The sequence below is a fragment of the Danio rerio genome, chromosome 6, assembly GCF_049306965.1.
Source record: "Danio rerio strain Tuebingen ecotype United States chromosome 6, GRCz12tu, whole genome shotgun sequence".
Lineage (NCBI taxonomy): Eukaryota > Metazoa > Chordata > Actinopteri > Cypriniformes > Danionidae > Danio > Danio rerio.
In genome coordinates this window covers 32,915,544-32,937,078 of record NC_133181.1, presented here as the reverse complement: position 1 = coordinate 32,937,078, position 21,535 = coordinate 32,915,544, and the positions used below count along the sequence as shown (strand labels likewise).

At 34.6% G+C, this 21,535-nt stretch overlaps 1 protein-coding gene and 1 long non-coding RNA gene across 14 annotated transcripts in view; both read right to left on the bottom strand.

Annotated features, from left to right (window-relative positions):
* shroom2a (shroom family member 2a) overlaps positions 1-21,535 on the bottom strand; it is a 79,847-nt gene that overhangs the window by 30,292 nt on the left and 28,020 nt on the right. For 2 of the 13 annotated variants that reach the window (XM_073954246.1, XM_073954257.1), the window contains exon 1: positions 1,746-1,795. The exons of the other annotated variants lie outside the window; for them this stretch is intronic. The gene's annotated coding sequence lies outside the window, so the exon portion shown is untranslated. Of the gene's footprint in view, positions 1-1,745; positions 1,796-21,535 lie in introns of those variants that run through there. 13 annotated transcript variants of the gene reach the window in all.
* Positions 9,583-11,918, bottom strand: LOC141386297 (uncharacterized). The gene is made up of 3 exons (XR_012408008.1): positions 11,170-11,918; positions 10,150-10,868; positions 9,583-9,780 (listed from the first exon to the last, which is right to left on the bottom strand). It is a non-coding gene; the product is annotated as an uncharacterized lncRNA (long non-coding RNA).

Below are 21,535 nucleotides of genomic sequence, written 5' to 3'. Positions count from 1 at the left end.
GGCCACTGTAGGCCCATAGCTATTTTACTCTATTGGACAGAGGTAAACAATCTTTAAAATAAAGTTTTTAATGACATTGATAGTCCATGAAGAAACTTTAAATCCATGAAAACCTGAAAACCTGATCTGATTGTGTTCTTTTACAGTATTATTATTATTATTTTTATTATTAAAAGTTTTTTTTTTACTTTTTACTAAAAAAGTACTTTAGGGAACCAAATAGGATTCTTGGCATCTTCTATTTTTGAAAGTGAAGAGGCACAGTAACCTGATATTTTTGAAAGGCATAACAGTAGAAAACACACCCTAGAAGGTGCCATTACCATACTCATCCCCTTAATATGTAAACTATATCCTTCAGCAGAAACAACTAGCTCTTTAGATGAAATTTAATAGTTGAATACTTAAGTAATTATGAAGAGAGGTAAAAGTGTTAAAGGAAAACACTTCACTTTTTTGGAAATATAGGCTCATTTTACAAGTCCTTTACAATTAAACAGGTAAGTTTTGTCATTTTTAAATCAGTTCAGCTCTTCAGGTCTGGCGGGAGCACCTTTAGCTTAGCAAAGATCATTGATTTGGATTACAGCATTAGCATCTCACTTAAAAACGACTAAAGATGTGAATACATTTTCTATTAAAAACTTTTAAAGTTACATCAAAGACCAACAGAAAATGAAAAGTTGCTATTTTCAACTAATGAGAGTATCGGGCTGAGTGGTTTGACAGAAAACCAAAATCATAATTAATTGAACATTTTAACTCGATTTTGATTAATGAGCAATTATTTTATTTATTTAACGTTTGTAGAGTAAATATGCTCATATTACAAGTTAGAACTTTAACTGACAGACACACACACTATGTGCTATATGATTATTTATTGACCATCACCGTTAAACAACTGAATTGAAACACACATTGCCTAAAACCAACAGTCAAATAGTGAAAATAAATAACTTGCACTTTTGGAAATAAAATTAATTATTTTCAATATTAAATTTTTTATAATAAAGGTAGAAAACAAGCAGTTTCTCTTCAAAATAAAATAACTCTTTTATATCCTTTAAATAATATTTTAAACCTGAATCTTCTGTAAACAAATATTTGAATGTAAATATAATGATTTTATTGTAATGGAAAATATGCGCAGCTTCCAATCATCGTCAATGTAGTGCAAACTTGCGATGTGTAGTTACATTTTTTTATGAGGTACCCCCCACATGGGTATGCGCATAAGGGCTGCGCCAGACCATACCTGTGCGTTTAACGCAAAAGTATATAGAGTGGGGTCACATGACTCCACACGCGGTAGGGAAAGTAATTGAAAAAAATTGACCTGGAAATATTAGATCAATGATAGGTTCTGAATGTCGATTTCGATTACTTGTTTTGATTTAATTGCCCAGCCCTAAGAGTATAGTCATAGCCATATATAGAAAATATCAGCTTTTAATTTTTCTGTCAGCTTAAGCACACAATGTAACTACAGTAGAGTTAAGCGTTAAAAAGGAAAATTATTGAAACTCTAAATTTATTAAGCAAGATGCTAACGGTCTAATCCGATTCAATGGTTTATGCTAAGCTAAGTTAAAAGTGATCCTGCTAGACCCAGACATTGGCTAAATGAACTAAAAAAATTGCAAAAACCCAACTGTTTAACTCTTTGGCATATATCCTAAAAAGCAAAGTGTTTCTTTAATGTACTACTTTCAGCAGGCTTGTGGAGCAATGCTGCAACCTACCTGTATTAAAAAGTTCAGTGGAAGAAAAAGGAACCCCTTCCAGCTGCATCCTGGGAAAATCAATAATTAATACTGACAGTTGGCCTATTGAAAGAGGAATGCAGATTCTTAAAGGAAAGTCTTATCTTCCTTAACAGAAGACTTGCAGGAAGTGTGCCACAAATGTCAACATATAACTGCAAATCCAAGGAATGAACTGAGCTGTTTTTTTGGCCAGTTTCAGTGAGTTATCCTATTGTTATTTTATCTACATGTTCCGTCTACATCATACATGTTTTGGGTACACAAGCAAAAATTTAAGACGCACACACATACACGTCACATGATCCAACAAAAAAATCATTGTTTAAAAAAAAGTGCTTAAGTTTTTGTCAAACATTCATTTTGCTATTTGAACATAATTTAACTATAACGTCAAATTAAAACAGAATCATTATGTGTCATTTCTGATACGTTTGATTAGTGATCTTGCTGAATAAAATCGTTTCAAGGAGTAATATTGCTCTCTTTCAATAATAAATAAAAAAACTCTTTCTGACACAAACCATTTGGTACAGTTCTGTACACATATACAATATGTTTACATGTGTAAACCTCAGACATAGCTTTGATTTACCTTTCAGTCATTGCTCTGTCCTTTTTACTCACTCCAACCATTCACATTTTTTAAGAGAACACAGAGAGAAATCAATCAGGCTTATTTATACAATTAAAACACAAGAGGATAAATAATTATAAAAAGACCATTTGAAATGATTTTGGTATGACTCTCGACCACTAGGTGTCAGCAGTATTTCTGAGTGAAAAAACAGCCACAGACCGACTTCTGAATCTGTTTGTTACTAAAGGTACCCTGAGTCAGTAATGTCAATGTGGCATTTAAAGGCAATGGCGAAAAATACAAAAAGAAAAGAAAGCTTCGTTTTTGTCAATAACCTACAATGAATTAAACATGCTGACTTTTGTTTTCCAATCTGAATTTCAGAGAATAGTAAATAACCAGTCAACAAAATTTAACACAATTAACATGTTTAGAAATCATTTATGAGAATGACTGATATGCATTCTCTTTGATAAGTTTCACTAGGAAGTTCAAGGTCATTTCGAGTCTAGCCAGTTCGCAGACGTTCCTAAAACAATAACAGCTTACAGAAAGATTTCTCTGAATCAGTTACAAGTGAGTAATTTTAAACATCACTCATGACACACCTTCATCACATGACTGTATGGCCCTGTTACAATTAAAGAACTGAATGCAAAGTCATTATTCATTTCAATATTCACCAACCACAATATTCGCATATATAATAATCAGCACAGAACATACCTTTACTATTGTTCAAAACTTAGAAATTCATTGTGAATTATAAAATTGTTTGCATTAGTGACTATAGGGTTATATTAAACACAAACACATGCACTTAATATCAATAGTAACATTACATTATTACTGAAATTAATTCTTTCAAATATTCTCCAAGTTTTGTTTAATGGAGAGATTTTTTCAGCACATTTTTAAATAGTAGTTTTAATGACTAATTTCTATAAACTAATTTATTTTGCCATAGCCATAAGGACAGTACTAGGTTAACTATTCACTTGGCAGGTAATTTGACAAGTAATTGGACAACAGTAGTTTGTTCTGTTGCCAATAAAAAAAAATAAATGAATAAATTTCATACCCCCGTTATAGCACTTTAATGATTGAGTGACACAAACGCATCTAAAATAATGCATCTTAATTGCCCACAAACAACCTCAAACAACAGGCAATGTATTAAATTAATCAAAAACTACAGTAAAGTACTTTTTCAAATAAGTTCTATAATATTTTGGGTTATGGTTCTTCCAGCACACAATCCATCATCTAACATTTTTTTCCCAATAACTGAAATAAATTTTTCTCTTGCTCCCTTTCAATCTCTTCATTCATCAGCTCCAGATGTGTCTTTCTCTTTTAAAATAAGCATAAAAGGCAATATCATAGCTTTTTCTCTTCACCATTGCAGCTGAAACTGCTGCTTGGCATGTTCTTTTCAATAAAGCTGCCAGCCGAAACCAGTAAAGTATCGATTTCTCAAACTTGAAAATCTAATGTATTTGTCTTCTTTGGCCATCCACATTCATCTTAAAATTGAATAGGTAAAATTCAGTTTGCAGCTTTGGCTCAAGGCAGCAGTACACACTCACACTTATGAAACAGCCTTCATAGACAAACAGATTGTATATTTTCAGAGAACTAAAGCCATTTTGGAAAAACCCAAAATTCAGAAAAAAGAACAAAACGTGCATTATATACATTAGAAAGTGCTGTTGACTTAGTGAATTAGGAGATTAAGTTGTGTACATGTGTATAGAACAGTTTTAACCACTGCAGAGATGATTTAAAAATCTCCAGTTATGAGGGCCCTTTTTTCAATAATAATAATAATAATAATAATAATAATAATAATAAATCTTCACTATACTGAAATAGGTTTAGCATCTTTAAAAAAAAATGGAGGTCCATTTTAACAGGAAATACAATCATTTTCATATTTAGATGTAGATCAGAGGCGTTTAAACTCTGCAGGACCATTGTCCTGCTGAGTTTAGCTCCAACCTGCCTCAACACACCTGCACGGTTGTTTCTAGAAAGCCTAGTAAAGTTGCGGTTATGCTGCGTCACACTAGAGTTTGTGCGTGCAAAATTCTGTTTTATGGCTCTGCGAAAAGGGATAAGATTAAACAAGATGAGTAGACATTTTAAAAAGCGAGTGATTGGTCCATGTTTTATATTTCTGTCCAGAGAGGTCAAGTATTGATCTTTAATTGGTCTCACGCAATCGTGTGATGCGATATCGCAGGTCAGAGTTCACCAAGCTTAAACTTTCCAACGCAGCTAACTGCGAAACTTGTCGCACGAGCTTGATTAGCTAGCCCAGGTGTGTCTGATTGGGGTTGGAACTAAATTTGCATGAGCACTGGCCCTCTAGGACTGAGTTTGGGCACCACTGATTAAGATAATAATGTAAAAACTTTACAACAGTGTTCCATTAGTTAATAGATAATGTATTCAGTACTAAGATAAACTAAAAACTAACAATACTTTTTAACAGTAGTGAAAAAGAACTAAACGAATCCCTTATTTTTATCAACATTAACAAAGATGAATAAATTTGGCAATAAATGTTTTGTTTATGTTCATACTAAACGCATATTGTAAAGTGTTACAAAACTCTGTCAATTTAAAATGTTCCCATCCACTTTTCGCACTGCATTGCACTGATTATTAGATCCAATCTTAACAAAAATGGCAACTGTATTTAGTAGTATTTCACTATAGTGTTTAATATTATAGTAATCTGCAAGTAGTGCTCTCTAAATAATTTACAGCATTAGTTCTCAGCATTTTATTCTCACAAAAGGTCTAATTATAATTAAATATTTTATTTCAATGTTTGTTTGATTTCCGATATGATTTTGACTTGAAAACTGAAGGACATACCATTTCTGTCCATCATTACGGTGTTGTTTGTGAGATCTTGCATTGCAATTTTAAGTAACATTTTATAAACTCGCATAGCTATATTTAATCATATTTATTTTATTGCACAATTTGCATTATTAACCAGTCATTAGCGAAGATTTTTGCTCAATAAACAACTAATTAGCTTCTGATTAATTATTAGTAAGGTACTTGGGTTTAGGTATTGGGTAGGATTAGGGATGTAAAATAAAACTATATCTTATAGACCATTTCAATGTGGTGATGCTATTGGTCCATGTACATTGTCTGCTTGTAGTCAAACTATTTTAATAACTGAAACAAGAGGCAGTTCAATTATATCCCAACGTTAAAACAGCTGCCATAATGTTATTTATCAATATGTCAAACTTTTAGGATTCTCGGGAGCTATGGAAATGTAAAAATGTGAAACGGGAAATACGCAAGGACCATTGTTATTGTTTACATGCCACAAAAGTGTCTATAAGTGCTAATAAACAGTTAACATATTAATAACAGGCAGGTAATAAGACAGTAGTAAATGGTGTGAATCGTTACCTAAAAAAAGTGTTACCCTATATTTTTAGAGACTCACCATCTGTAAATGTGTGGATGAGTTTTCTAATCCACAAACAACAGACTCCAAATCCTATTTTAAATCACACTGACCATAATCTCGATATCTCTGTGGTTAGATTAGTACTCAGTGGGGCATCTGGGCGTATGGACATCCACAGAAACAATCCTTCATCGTGCAAGAGTGACAACATTTGGCACGTTGTTATGGGATGAATTAAGTTAGGTAAATGAATAACCGTGTGACATCTATCATTTATGACTATGGCGTATAACAATTATCAAAACAATCTGAATGTGTAAAAAACGGGTTTATGGACTTGATCTCTATTACTCCTGTTATTGTGTAAATAAGGAGTAACATTAACACAAAACAATGACTATCTGAAGCTGAACTGGTGTGATTTGGTGGGAACGCTGCATTACACAAAAGCTATTTCCAGGTTTATGGTTACCAATGGCCTTGTACAACTTAACAGCCATGATTAATTTATTACAAAAGTTTCCATTAACCGGTGAGAACAAAGACGATGACTTCATCTAAACTTGTACACTTCCCTACTATACAGTGGGCAGAAAAATTAAATAAAAAAATCTTTATGTGATAAACAGTATGTTTGAATTCACAGTACTACCAAAATAGTATGTAAAAATACAAAAAAATTTAATTAAACACTAAATGACTTCAGCTTTATGTTCATCTTTTAATTGCTAAAAAAAATCTAATGAAATAGCAATAGCAAAAAATATTACTTAAGCTATTTTAAAAAGATTTAAAAAGTCTATTAAAAATATAAATAAATACTAAATACTATTACAAAATCACATGTAGTATGTAAAGCCTGGTTTATACTCGACGTGTTCATTAATTTGTTTGAGTGTGCATGGCGAATGTGATGTCATCAATGTGTTTGCGGAGGTTCGCTTTGGGTGCACGTGACATGATTTGGCTGGTGGAGCGTACAAATTTTTTTGAGACTCGAGCGAACAGTTCGCGGTGCTGCTTTTGATTTGAGTTAAATATCAATCACTTTGAAGAGATTTTGTCTGAAACAGGTACGACTGTACATACATCTATATGATCAGTCCATGCGTGATCATAGGGAGAACCAGCAGATGGCCAATAATTTTTGGCTAGAAATTGCAACAGCAATGGGAACGGAGAAAAGTTTTTGTAAAGGTTTGGGAAAAACCTAAGGGATAAGCATGTTAAAGCCAAAACAGATAATTTCATATCAATTTCACCATTTATTTTTAATTTAAAATAATTTAATAACTAAAAAGCTATAATTAAGGAACAAATTATTTCTTTGATAACTGAAAAAAGAATATTTTAACCTATTGGTCACAACATACTGATGCCTGGACATGCATGTTTTTCTGGACTTTATTGGTGATAATGGTTTATTCTTTTTTAAGTATAATTGTCCGAGATATGAACAAAAGCAAATAATCAAAATATTTTAATGAGGGAAAATATTAAGGGCATAATTTTACTCATAAATAATATAATAAACAGCTTTGTTCAGGCATAATTGGAACTTTCCATATTACTCCAGTGCCTTTGGTCATGCCAAACTAAACAGTGTATTCCGGCTCAGAGTGTGACCTCATGGTTTCAAATGAAGACAGAATATGCAAAAAACACATCGCCCATATACGCAACAACTTACTATTTCCTCTTTTCACAGCCAAATGCTTGTTTAGCTTAGGCTTTCGACAGACATGCAATCTTTTTCTAAAGTGCCCTGATAAGAGCCATATGTCACTTTTACAGTATAGGCCTGTGGTGATCAAGGTCATGTAGTATGTGAAAGTCAGGGTTTTTGACTCATATGAACCAGTGATCTGAGATTTGGCTGACAAAGCACCGGACAAATTTGTCTTGCAATTAAAAAGTATTGTGTCAATGACACACACCTCAACAGGTTTTAAAAGCAACATGAGGGGGAGGGTGGAGTGATGCAACAGCACATTATTTCTGGTTAACCCTTCATTTTAGGGTGACAAACAAAATGTCATTTTTCTGCACCAAATATAATTACCAAAAGTTATTTTACAGTAAGCATAATAGATAAATTTAACTTTAATGAAAATAAAATTTCAATATAAGGGTAATATCATGTTCCATTGTCATTCAATGCTTATTCTGACATGTACTAATTCAAATTATTATTATAAAATATTAAGTTAATATTATAATTATTATTAAAATGATTCTGTGCTGGAGATTTACAGCTGATTACAGAAGCGGCTTTTATGACAAATGTGCACAAACAGTCACATGAAATCTATGCTATTATATACACAGTAAAAAATGCTGGGTTCCACAATCCACACAATTCCTTCATGTTTTCCCAATACAAACGATTAATTAACCTCATTCATTTTACATAATTTAAGTGGATGGAATTCAAAACTATTAACCTGACCACCCCCATTAAACTCAAATCAAGCAAAATAATAACCTTTTTTTCTTAAAGATTTTTTCTAATGATTCAGAAGTGTGAGAGATTAGTCTATCCTTAACGACAGCCATCTAAAGTAATTTTGAGGTGCGTTTCCCAAACAACGACATAACTCGCGGCTGAACTATCATAGTATGATCAGTGTTTCCTCTAGGATTTTTTTCCAGCTGTGGCGGCAGGCTTTTTTTTTTTACACAGATCTACCAACTACCTGTGGCGTTAATTCAATGACGAATGTCGTGAGCGCAGTATTAGAAGTCGACATTGCATTTATGTAATAGCCTACAGCATGTGGAATGCTTTGCTTGCACGCCGATTTCCTCTGCTCGGCAAAACAACTTCTTGCACGTCCCCTCAAATATAAGCCACTTCAAGAGCATGCAGATCTTCTTGAGCACTCTCAAATAAACGTTTATGTAATGAGTAAGTCTCCAGCGTTTATTAGATTTGCTAGGAATATTTATGAATGTCTCTTATAGACCTACAGAGCGATATTAATGCATCCTGAAGTAAAGTAAAACGGCTATACGTCATGTTTGCTGGCCTCACGCATCATGCACCTGTCAGTCAGTCAGTCTGTCAGCACTTAACCTTAACGGGGTAAAGAAATAATGCACAGCACTACTACGGTTACAGAGAAGTTATAATTCACTCATCTTTTAATACGATTTGGTGCAATTATAACCCGCTATTAAAAAAATAAAATGTTTTGAATGAGAAGCTGTAATGTAGCCAAGGCGGGATGAATTTTGTCGTGGCGCCCCGCCATAGAAGAACGAATGTAGCGGAAACCATGTATGATGCATCGTTTGGGAAAAGAATATTGTAGTCATGAGTGTTTCCCAAAACCCGTAGTTTTTCTTTCGTAGATCCATTGCTTGAACCACGTTAGTGATGCTTTAAACGTGGTGGAGTAACAACTTCTTTACAGAAGAACCCCATAATTTCTTTGTGCAAATTATATTGTTTTACACGCACACATTTAAAAAAAATTCAGTATTAGTTTTGCTAAAAACATGCACTCACATTCTGTATTAATTTAAATATATGTAAATGGCTCACATAGGACCAATGTTTCCTTTACAAATATTATTGAGAACATTACATATTCTATTCTAAAACATAAATTTATCACTTACAAAAGCTAACACGTATTCTAATATCATGTGTAAATCATATAAATAAATAAATAAACAATGAGACTATTTATTTAGAAATTAGATTTAATATTTATTATGAAAAAAAACATACTTTAATAATAATATTAATAACATTAATGATGATGGCGATTTAGTTTTTTTTTTTTAAGTCTACTTTTACAGTTTGACACATGTAAACCCCTGCAGAAATATGCTAACCAACATGCCTATGTCAAATAAAGTAGGCTACAGATAGGCTACTTAATAAATAACTTACTATAAATTAAAAGCATTAACGTATGCTATGCTTTTTGTTTTCACAAGCTTTGGAGACGTAACATAAATTCTGCTTTTAAATAAGAGGTCTCCTATAGCTGAACATCAGCTACGCTAACTATTCTCTTTATTCTCTTTTTCGACCTGGAGATACTCATCCCAATTCCCCTAAGACCACGCAGCACCACTGATTCGATCCAAGACCAGCGACAAGATAATCCCAAAGTTTCCATATCCTGGACCAGGCTGTATCCAGAGCAGCTACTGTGGTGGTCATGGAGGAGTGGAGAGCATGAGACTGATTCCTGTGACGCTCCAGGGACAGACGAGTCTTCGCTGAGGTCAAGCTTCCAGCCTCATGCGCCTTAACTGCAGCTCTGCACAAGACATTTGGCCAGTGGAGAGATGGTCATGCCCAACTGAGCCTGGTTTTTATCAAGGTTTTTTTAATTCTTCACTTTTGTCCTCGCCGCCACTAGCTTTCATGGTTCGGGATCTGTAGAGCTGCACATCGACAAATTACTCTTCAGTGTTTGTAATCTAGTGATTATTAAACCACACTGAGCTGAGCTGAACTGAACTTAAAGTTTGATAACTGAACTACACTGTTTCAATTTACTATGATCTTTTATGTGAAGCTGCTTTGACACAATCTACATTGTAAAAGCGCTATACAAATAAAGGTGAATTGAATTGAATATAGATTTTGCCATGAGCTACGACTGTGTTCCAAATGGCATCAATGTTTTCAAAGTGAACTGCTAAGGGAGCACAATTGTTAACATAAAGATCGCTTAAACAGAACTGTAAAAATGCTTTGAAAGCAAATATACCCAAGCGAGATGACTTGAATGCTTTTTTTTTATCATTCAAAGTTAAAATGTTAGAATGTTATAAACATAGGGCATAGGGGGGATAACTGGCAATAGAACACAACCAGGAACTATGTTTCTAACTACAGCTCCAGATGTTTAGTTGCAAGCAATCAAGTTTGCAACGCAGTTTGGAAAGATTTTGGGAAGATTTGGGAAACGAAAAATTAATGAACTAATGTTTGTAACGACACAACTTGCGACCTTAGTTGGCTAACGATGGTTTTCGGAAACACACCCCTGAATGAGATTCACACCTCTTGTGAAACAAATCGGTCTCCATCAGTGACCCACACAAGTCCCACCTTCCACAGTAGTCCACTAATGACTTGTTATCTGCTCTGACTCAGTCATGTCTCGCAGCCCACTGAAATGATCTGCTACATGCAGCTCCAGATGTTTAGTTGCAAGCAATCAAGTTTGCAACGCAGTTTGGAAAGATTTTGGGAAGATTTGGGAAACGACAAATTAACGAACTAATGTTTGTAACGACACAACTTGCGACCTTAGTTGGCTAACGATGGTTTTTGGAAACACACCCCTGAATGAGATTCACACCTCTTGTGAAACAAATCGGTCTCCATCAGTGACCCACACAAGTCCCACCTTCCACAGTAGTCCACTAATGACTTGTTATCTGCTCTGACTCAGTCATGTCTCGCAGCCCACTGAAATGATCTGCTACATGCAGGACGACACAGAGAAACAAATATACACAACAGTATAATCACAGCTCCCTATGTTAGAGTGTTTTTCCCACATGGTTCTCTTGATTTAAACATTCACACACTGAATTCTTTTAGGATTGCTCAACTAGAATGCATCAATTCAGATGAATAGGCTGTGAGTAGTTACGTGTATGTTCAACAATGTCAACCCCGTATGCCCGATTGCCTAATCCACCACATTTGTTTCGCGGTTGGAGATATGAAACTGTGACTCAATCCTTGCTTTGCTGTCACCATGCACAACCCCCATTTCATGTCTCGTCTACTGTAAACACTGATTTAAAAAAAAAAAAAGCCAAAAGCCAAAGTCATTGATGTACTATGGGGTGTGAGTTTTATCAGTTTCTATTCAAATTTGTTACTTAACTGATAACGTTTTTCTATTTGAAACTACAGTGTGCTTTCAATAGATGTTCGAGTCACCTTCTATGTCGCTGCAAACCTGCAGTAATGGCTGTGCGCAATAGATAAATAGAGGTAGTTTTTCCTCTCAGGGTGACATTGTTTGTTTAGCAGTTATGCTGTAATGCGACTAAACACACTTAGTGCTGCCCAGATAGGCATGCTGAGACAAAGAGGACAGTGTTTGGCATGAAAGAAGTGGAATGACCAGCCTGTCTCTCTTCAACTGTAATAGGCCAATGAAAATGGATATATAACAAATATTTAGTTTTTTATGCACTTTATTTTCTATTTAACTGACTTATAGGACTAGCCACATTTTTAGGTTTCATCAATTCATTTTATATGCAATTTATTTGCCACAATTTGTATTATTATTATAATTAGTAATATTATTACTATTATTTTAATTGAGAAATCACAGTTTTGTGTAAAAATATCAGCAAACATTGAAATAAGAAAAGCTGGAGCTTCAACAGGCTCAAGTCAGATGGAGTTGACCTGATTCAGCATGCAAAGTTGGCATTGGACGTCAGTAAAGGGCAGTGCCATAATTGGCTGTTTAGATACAAATATGAGCATGAGAACAAAAACTGAAGTGACAAAACTAATAAACAGTGCAAGTCAAGTGGGAACACAAAAAGCTGCCTGTTTTTTCTCACATTTATTAAATATTTGCAAAAAATTGGGTTTATTATAATATTAGAGGCAAACATTTGCACAAGCAAATCCCTGTGTTGAGCGAGATGTACTGTGAAAATGTTATGCATAGGGTTGGGCGATGTCGACCATTGTGGTGTCGTACAATGTCTAATGTGAAACATCGCAATGGACGATGGCATCGTCGTTTTAGGCGGCAGTGAATTATGAATAATTAGTCAATTCATAACGAATTAATTATTTGTAGCCTACTGTTTTAACTACCTGAGCCGGATGGTCTTTGTTTTACCCATAACCAAATCATAAATAAATAAGTTAAACACAAATTACCACCTGTCAATCACTTTTTCCGCAGGACTCTGGCATGAATAGGAAGAGTAATCTGTGCCGTTATAATGGCTTCAACATACTTGGTTAGTAAAAAAGTTGCACAACCAACATTATCTGAGGTTTTGGCTAAACACAAGAGTGAAAGACTGAAGCAGTGTACTGGCGCTGTGACACGTTAACTGATAGATTCAAAAGACTGAAGAGTCGTTAGATAGAGACAAGATGAATTAAATATCACGTTTAACAACTATAGTGAGACGCGATCCAGCAGTACATTCTTCATAAACTATACAACGTGCACGGCTTTCTGAAGCTTTGTGCTCTAAGCACCCACTGACTGCCTTGAGCTCAGACACGCGCGTACACTGCAGCGCATGACAGAGTGTGTTTGGGTGTGTGTGGTCACGTGATGCAATTTTTTTAGCAGTAAAGTGTGAAAGAAAGGCTTTTCTGAAATGCTAGGTGAAATGCCAGGGTGGATGTGCATCGTTTATGTTCTAAAATACCATTTTAAAACTTTGACGTATTAGTGTAAATGGGGCTGTGTGTATTTTTCGCGAGCAGGTTGCTGCTGCGACAGGGGCGGAGGATTACAATATCGCCTCAGCATCGTAATGTCATATGGCCATCGGCAAAGGACGGTGGCATCATCTATCGACCCAACCCTATTATGCAAACGCTACTTTGTTTACAGCTAGTAAATGTGCAGCATTAGTTCTGGGTTTCCCTTTGTGGAATGACAATACAGATACTGACTCCTGCGAATATGGAAAGAAAACAGGGAGAACATTGTTTAATTCAGTTGTCATCTGTTTGGTGTGTTCACGGACAGCTTTCTTGTTCAGGCTGGAGCAGATGGGATGCAACAGCATAATCTGTTTTGTCATTGATAGTTCTTTGTTGTCGACTCAAGTCCTGCTCACACTGTGAGATTTCAGCCACAATTTAGTCATCTGAGACAAATATGGGAAATCCTAAAAGATTCCCGAAATCCTAGACTAAAATCTGTGATCTTTGATTGTTGGTTTGACATGTTCACAGACAGCTGATGCCGTCAAACTCCGGGGTTGTTTTTCTTCATGTTTGGCACATCTTCATTATTGTTGAGTCTGACATTATGACAACTGAGATCTTACAGTTTGACATCGGAGCCTTGTTTATGCAGTCTGACATGCTAAATTCATTTAGGATTATTAAAAAATCGCACAGTGTGAGCCGGCCTTCACCGTGTGTTGGGCTTAAAAGATCAATGTGGTAACCTTGCAATAAGGCTCCATTCGTTAATTTTAGTTAATGCATTTACAAACATGAACAAAAAATGAACAATAAATGTTATGGTATTAATTCATTTTGAACTAGTATTGATAAATACTGCACAAGTATTTTTCATTCTTAGTTCATGTCATTTAAATCTAAGAGTTCATGTAAATAAATCAACTAACATTATACAGCTGACTGGAATACTTGATTCTGACTGATCAGTAATGACATTTCATGATTCCCAAAAACAACCGCTTAAACTTATAACATTAACTGATTGAGGTACCATCTGTATATGTTTACATCCATGTCATGCCACTGTTTTTGTTTGGCGCCCTCTTGAAACTGAAAAATACGTAGGTTAGTATATAGGGTTGGGTACCGAAACCTGGTGCCATTATGGTACCGGTACCTTTGGAAACGGTATGCACTGGATCAAATCAGCATATGAATTTCGGTGCCTAATTTCGGTGCTGCAACAAGAACGTATAGCAGGTCGCACAGAAAAGCTGATCAGCGACGTACAGCGCCATGAATTCGCAAGTCAGCGGCTGTCTGCGGTGCCCAGGCATGACTCATGACTGTTCATATTTCTGCCATGCCACGGAGCGCCATCTGAATAGTTTAATTTTAAATAACATGCGAATGTGCACGTCAGGTGTGTGATCAACTGTCATGTGCATGCCGTGCCGTTGCTCTGAGCGGCGCATCCGTTGACGCCCTTAAGAAGCACAAATGGGTGCGTTAAAGGCACAAGTAAGTAAGCGTTGTGTCACACTATCTCTAAATGTTTATTTCTAAACAGCTTTGAGGGATACGGATGTCAGCAATGTCAGGCGTTTGTTGTTGTAGTTTATAAAAGGCAAAACCTGCACTACAGTGCATGCGGTGAGGGACTCACTTCATCAACACGCATGGTCGCGTTAATCTAATTTGCTTAAACTAAGCATTCTAAAGTATGGCTATATTTTACAAGCAAGGATTCTGACACACCAACATGCAGCAAATGTTTTACAAAAGTTGCGTGTAAGGGAGAAACACGTCAAACTTATGAAATGTGAGGGCTCATGGAATCACCTTAAAGGTGAGGAATGGATTGTGTTTGACAGCTTGTGACATCATCTGACACATTATCTGAGTATGTTTACATGGATACCAATACTCTGATTTTAATATGATTAAGACAATACTCTGATCACAAGTCTACTACGTAAACAGTGATGTTTGATCTTAAAGGACCACAGACACAAACTGCGGAGTAAACATTAGGCTGGTGACACAATGACGTTGCTGGATGTATGTGCTGTAACAATTGGGAACCATGAATGTAACATTCAGAAAACAGCTCATGTTAACACCTGAATCATATTATTGTCTTATTCAGATTAATGCAAATCATTAGATGATTAGTTAGTTGATTGATGACCAACTAAACTTCTCTGACCACATTTCTAGAACTGCTCGATCGAGCAGATTCGCACTCTATAACATCAGAAAGATCCGACCCTTCTTACCTGAACATGCAGCTCAACTCTTTGTTCAAGCTCTTGTTCTCTCCAAAGTGGATTACTGCAACTCTCTACTAGCCGGGCTTTCAGCTAACTCTATCAAGCTTCTTCAGCTGCTCCAGAATGCAGCAGCACAAGTGGTCTTTAATGAACCTAAAAGAGCACATGTCACTCCGCTGCTCATCCGTTTGCACTGGCTGCCAGTTGCTGCTCAAATCAAATTCAAAGCTCTGATGTTTGCCGACAAAGCGACTTCTGGCTTTGCTCCATCTTATCTGCTCTCATTTCTGCAGATCTTTGTGCCCTCCAGAAACTTGCGTTCTGTGAATGAACGTCGCCTCGTGGTTCCATCCCATAGAGGGGGGAAATCACTTTCGCGAACGCTCGCGTTCAATCTGCCCTGTTTGTGGAATGAACTCCCTAACTGCATCAGAACGGCAGAGTCACTCGCTGTTTTCAAGAAACGACTAAAAACTTTTTAGTTAGTCTCCACTTCCTAATCTGCAATTGCCTCTCTGGATATACCACTAACTGTACTCAAAAAAAAATAGATAAATAAAAAATTAAAAAATTACTAATACTTTCCTTCTTAGACTTAACAGACCTGAAACTTGCCTATAGCACTTATTCATTGTTGCTCTTATAGTTCTGTAAATTGCTTCCTTGTCCTCATTTGTAAGTCGCATTGGATAAAAGCGTCTGCTAAATGACTAAATGTAAATGTAAATGCAGATCACTTATGTCCATGTAAAAGTAGTCACAAGCCCCAAACCCAGAAAAAAGGTGCTCCCTGATTTGATGACATCCTTTCCACAAGTTAGTAGTAAGCTAATGTAATGTTTATAGCATAATGAAAATTTCATTTATGCTAACAAACAAATGATCAAAAGAAATATATTAATGCAATTAAAACAAATAAAATATGAATTGATGTTTACTTTAAATGTATTATAAATATATATTTATATTGTTCAATTGTAATGAATGAAAAAAAATATATATATAATTATATATATATAAATAACTATATATATATACATATATATATATATACATACATATATATACATACATATATATATATATATATATATATATATATATATATATATATATATATATATATATATATATATATATATAATTATTTTTTGTCAATTAATTTTGTGGCTAAAAAGTATCAATTCAGGCACCGTTTTGGCACCGGTACCATTTTAAAAGTATCGATTTAGCACCGGTATCGGTTAAAAAACCCTAACGAAACCCAACCCTATTAGTATATATAATATCTAGGTTAGCGTATGCTTCATTCCAACATTTTTTTTTCAGATTTGCGTTTAATTGATAAATAAACTTTTATTTCTCTGAACTATGCTTTGTGTGTAATTTAAGTTTTCACAGGTATTTCTGTAATAAGCAGTATAAAGTACATCCAACAGTTTGTTTTTGAATAATAAAGAAAATTAATTTTGTTTTGTATTTATTTTTCAGCTCCAAATACGCTCGTTTGTAGACTTTCAGTTAAGGATCATTCAATAACCACAGTTCCATCTTAGACGGTTCCAATAACCATCTTATTTAATGTTCTAAAAACATATTAAGACACACACACACACACACACACACACACACACACACACACACATATATAGACGCACATAAATTACAATGATTCAATGATAGAAAGTCTAAGCTGTAACTATTTAGCATCCATTATGTTATTCTCACTAAAAGATTACATTGCTGTAACTGTTTCTGTAAACATATGCATACATTAGTTTCAAGGTGAAAAAAAGTCATCTTTCTGTTTGAAGTTAGAGAAGAACAGAAGTCGTGAGAAAACCTGATAGCAATCACCATGTGAATCAGGTCCAGATCACATCATTTGCATCACAGAGTCGACACACGCTCTCTACCCGCACTGTGCCCTGGCTGACAACAACACTTCCAGCCTGCATGCAAATCTACTGCATTACACAGAAACTTCAGAGAGGCTTGTTGGTGAAAACAGCGACTGTTCACTTTAATGTCAGCCTTTGACTATGTCAGTAGAATCAGGAAGGGTTGAGCACAAAACATGTGTCAATTAGAACATTTTCAATTAGAAAAATAAATATTTGTAAATATGCGCCATGTTACGAGATCTAAAATAAGTTGTACTGATATAAACAAACTTAGTGTTTTTATGTTCCACAAAGAGCATAACGTAAAAAATGCTTTATTATTATATTACAGATTTATTATATATGTTCAGCATGTTCCACCTTTAAACTATTGTGAACCCAGAGTTTAATACCAAAGTTAAAATAGTTTTGATTTTATTTATTTTTAAATAGGAACACTGATTTGATAATTTTGTACAAATATTCTAATCAAACAATTTACAACTACTAGCAACAAATTCAATGATACAAAACACTGAATACTTTTCAAACTTTAGGTCAAACTTTTCACTTTAAGCCGAAGACAGAAAATTTTTATTAACTACTTAATGAAAAAAAACAAAAAAAAAAACAAAGGTTTACCCCCACAATATTTGTATTTACAAATATAGTATAGAACATAGAACACGGGACAATATCTGGTTTCAAGGTTTACTGTGCTTTGGAAAAGTCAAGGTTTAAAAATCGCACCAAGTTTCAGTCATATCGTTTCCACGGTTTATGTACATTTTATTAAATGACTATTTTATTTCGTTTTTTTTAAAAATTCATTTATAGTTTTAGGGCAACAGCTTCTCGAGCAAAAAAAGAACCAACCACATCAAAGCTACTGGTCCGCCTACAATTCAGGAAACATTTGAAAAACAAATCACTTACACCCAACATCCAGCATACTATAGTGAACAGGGCAGTGGCTTACTTTATATCCAAAGGAAAGAAAAAAATATCTAAAGATGCCTTTTCAAGTTGTATAGACATCTGTGTTTTTAAAACTAATGAACACAGCAGTCAATGATTTATGTGGATCATTTACCCTGACATGTTTACTGTTCCAAAATATAGTTTTTTTAAATTAAAATATATAGTGGTCATTTGGGATGTTTTTTTTTTGTTTGTTTTTATCCCAGATATATATAAAAAAGAACTTACTTTATAGCATTTATCACAATACTTTGAAACCGTGATATTTTTTTATCCAAGGTTATCATACCGTCAGAATCCTATATTAACCCTGTATATACTACCGTATACATTTAATAACCCCTTTCAGAATGCAGTATATGGCTGAAACTAAAAATAAAATTGAAACTTGTTGTTTTATTGTAGTTTCCTATTCCTCTACCTCCTGGTGTTTGCTTGGAAATGTTAGAAAGCAATGTGGCAGAACTGGACCATCAAGCATTCAACGGCTCCCACAGCGTCAGCTGAACTAGTGATGCAAACAACACCAATCCCCAACGGCTACACTCACTCACTACCCACCTGTGACGTATACTGACTCACTACCCTTTCTACCAAACAGAGCAATGCAATATTGATGGGAACACAAATAATCTAGCTCAAAATATTCAATGCATGAATATTTTTAACAAGTACAGCAGCAGTCAATAAGCACAAAAATAGACTTTTAAAAAATTGCTATTAACGCATTTTTGACAATATCATGACAAGTGGACGGTTTAGAATGATGGTGTAAGCAGAATCCCAAAGATTTCATAATCTAAACATTAAGACTGCATTCTAAAGAGGCGTACACTTTGATTTAAAACTGTAATTTTTGAATCAATTATTATTTTTTCTGGTTTCATGAACGTATCAAACATTTATTAAGTGCCTTATAATTTTTATTAATCAGTTTTGACAAATTTAACATTTACATGTTTAATTTGTGATACAGATGGCACAAGATGACATAGAAGTGCATTTCTACGCCCTTTATTCGTTCAAAGTTCTCATACACAATTATAAGAGCATAAGGATGAGCCACTGACAATGGAATGTAACCTTTGTGACAACATTCTGGAATAATATGGATGCAATCGCATTATATTTGTTGTGAAAATACATGCGGTTTCACCCTGATCACCTGCCGATCATTCAATGAGCAGAGTGATGCAAAGCATTGCCAATTACAAAGTTAACAACAAGGGCTTGATTAAAATAACTGGGCATTCTGCTCAAAATGTCCCATCTGCAGTGAGATTCAAATTAGGGTGCATATTTAGAAGCAACAGTCTGTCATCTTCCAGTACTTGTTTGCCAATGTGCAAAAACAAACTGACGTAATGAGTGACGTATGTAGGGTGACTTTACAAAACCAGCAAATCTGCAAATCTGTTTTTGTGTTCATTTCAAGTACAGGGCTGGGTGATAAAAAGATAACAATAACTGTCACAATGACTATGTTTACATGGACAGCAGTAACCAAATTATTTGCCTTAATCTGAATAAGATAATTTGATTGAGGTGTTTACATGAGTTCCTTTTTGAATGTTCCTTTCATGTTCCTTTCAAGCAGTTTGGCACTTTTACTTTCATTTAGGAACATTTCATACATGCCCCCATGACAAACGAGATATTGGATGCGAGTATGAACTGCTGGAAGGGTGTTGTTTTAACACGACACATAGGAGAAAAAAAAACCTCTGCATTTTGCGATGCAGGTGTCTGTGGTCGGCAGGTGCAGAGAATAGTGTTAAACAGCCGTGTGTGTATAAAATATCCTCTCACAAAATGCAGCAAAAATCCTACACGATGTTAATAGTTTGATTAAGGTGTTTACATGTCTTTACTGCACTTCAAAATGGGCACTAAAATCGGCATACTCCACATGTCTTAATTTAATTTCTGTTTAGTTCGATTATAAACTTAATCGGATTAATCAAAAATCGGTTTACATGATAGTCTGTTTATCAAAGTTTTTGTCTTTTTAATAGTTTTAAAATCAGATTATTGGTGTTCATGTAAACGTACCTAATGTTTCTCCTTTAAAATGAACGGTATCAATAAATATTCAACAATGTTTGCTTCAAAGTGAAACTAAATGACATGCTGCCCATTTTATGCCACACTGAGGTTAGGTTTGTTTATATGCGGATAGGTCTCGAATCAATCCCACAACTAGCACCAAAAAGCAGCACTTGAGTTTTGTGCATAGAACACATTAGAAAGCTATTCCATGGATTTACAGTGGATTTACTCTTGTACCGATAACTAATAACTACACTACTGTATTGTGTCAGAACTATAAAATATACTATCATTATATTCTATATATATTCTATCCATCCATCCATCCATCCATCCATCCATCCATTCATCCATCTGTCTGTCTGTCTGTCTGTCTGTCTGTCTGTCTGTCTGTCTGTCTGTCTGTCTGTCTGTCTGTCAAATATATACACATATATACATGTCAAAGATATTTTCAGAAAGTTATATCGAAGGTATAGTTCACCAACAACCTAAAAATCTGTCATAGTTTAGTCACCCTTTACTTGTTTCCAACACTTTGACTTTTTTCTGTTAAACCCAAAAAGAAAATATTTTGAGGAAAGCTGAGAGTCTGTAGCCACTGACGTTCAGATTATTTGTTTTTCCTACATGGAAGTCGATGGTTACAGGTTTTCAGCTTTCTTCAAAATATATTCACTAATGTTCAACAGAATAAAGAAACTCAAAAAGGTTTGAAACCACTTGAAGGAGAGTAAAAAGTAAGTAAATTATAATTTTTAGGTAAACTATCCCTGTCTGTTTTTCTACAACTTAAGATAAAAAAGTCTGCCTTTAAACTTGAAAGAAATAGCAATTTGACATATATTATGTTTATCAAAAATGAAAGATAAGAACAAATGTTGCATTTTTTTTGAGTAAATTTTTTTTTGTGGAAATATCACCCAGCACTAACTTTAAATGAAAACAGTTTGAGGGTTAGTAGTTCACACAAAAATGAAAATTCTGTTGTAAATTACTCACCCTCATGTTTTACAATCCTTTTATCCAAGTTTTTTGTTCATCTTCAGAACACAAATAAGATATTTTAGCTAAAATCCGAGAGTTCCCTCATCCTTTATACACTCCAATGGTCCCCACAAAAAAAAAAAAAAAACATTGTCAGAACATTCCATGTGACTTCAGTGGTTCA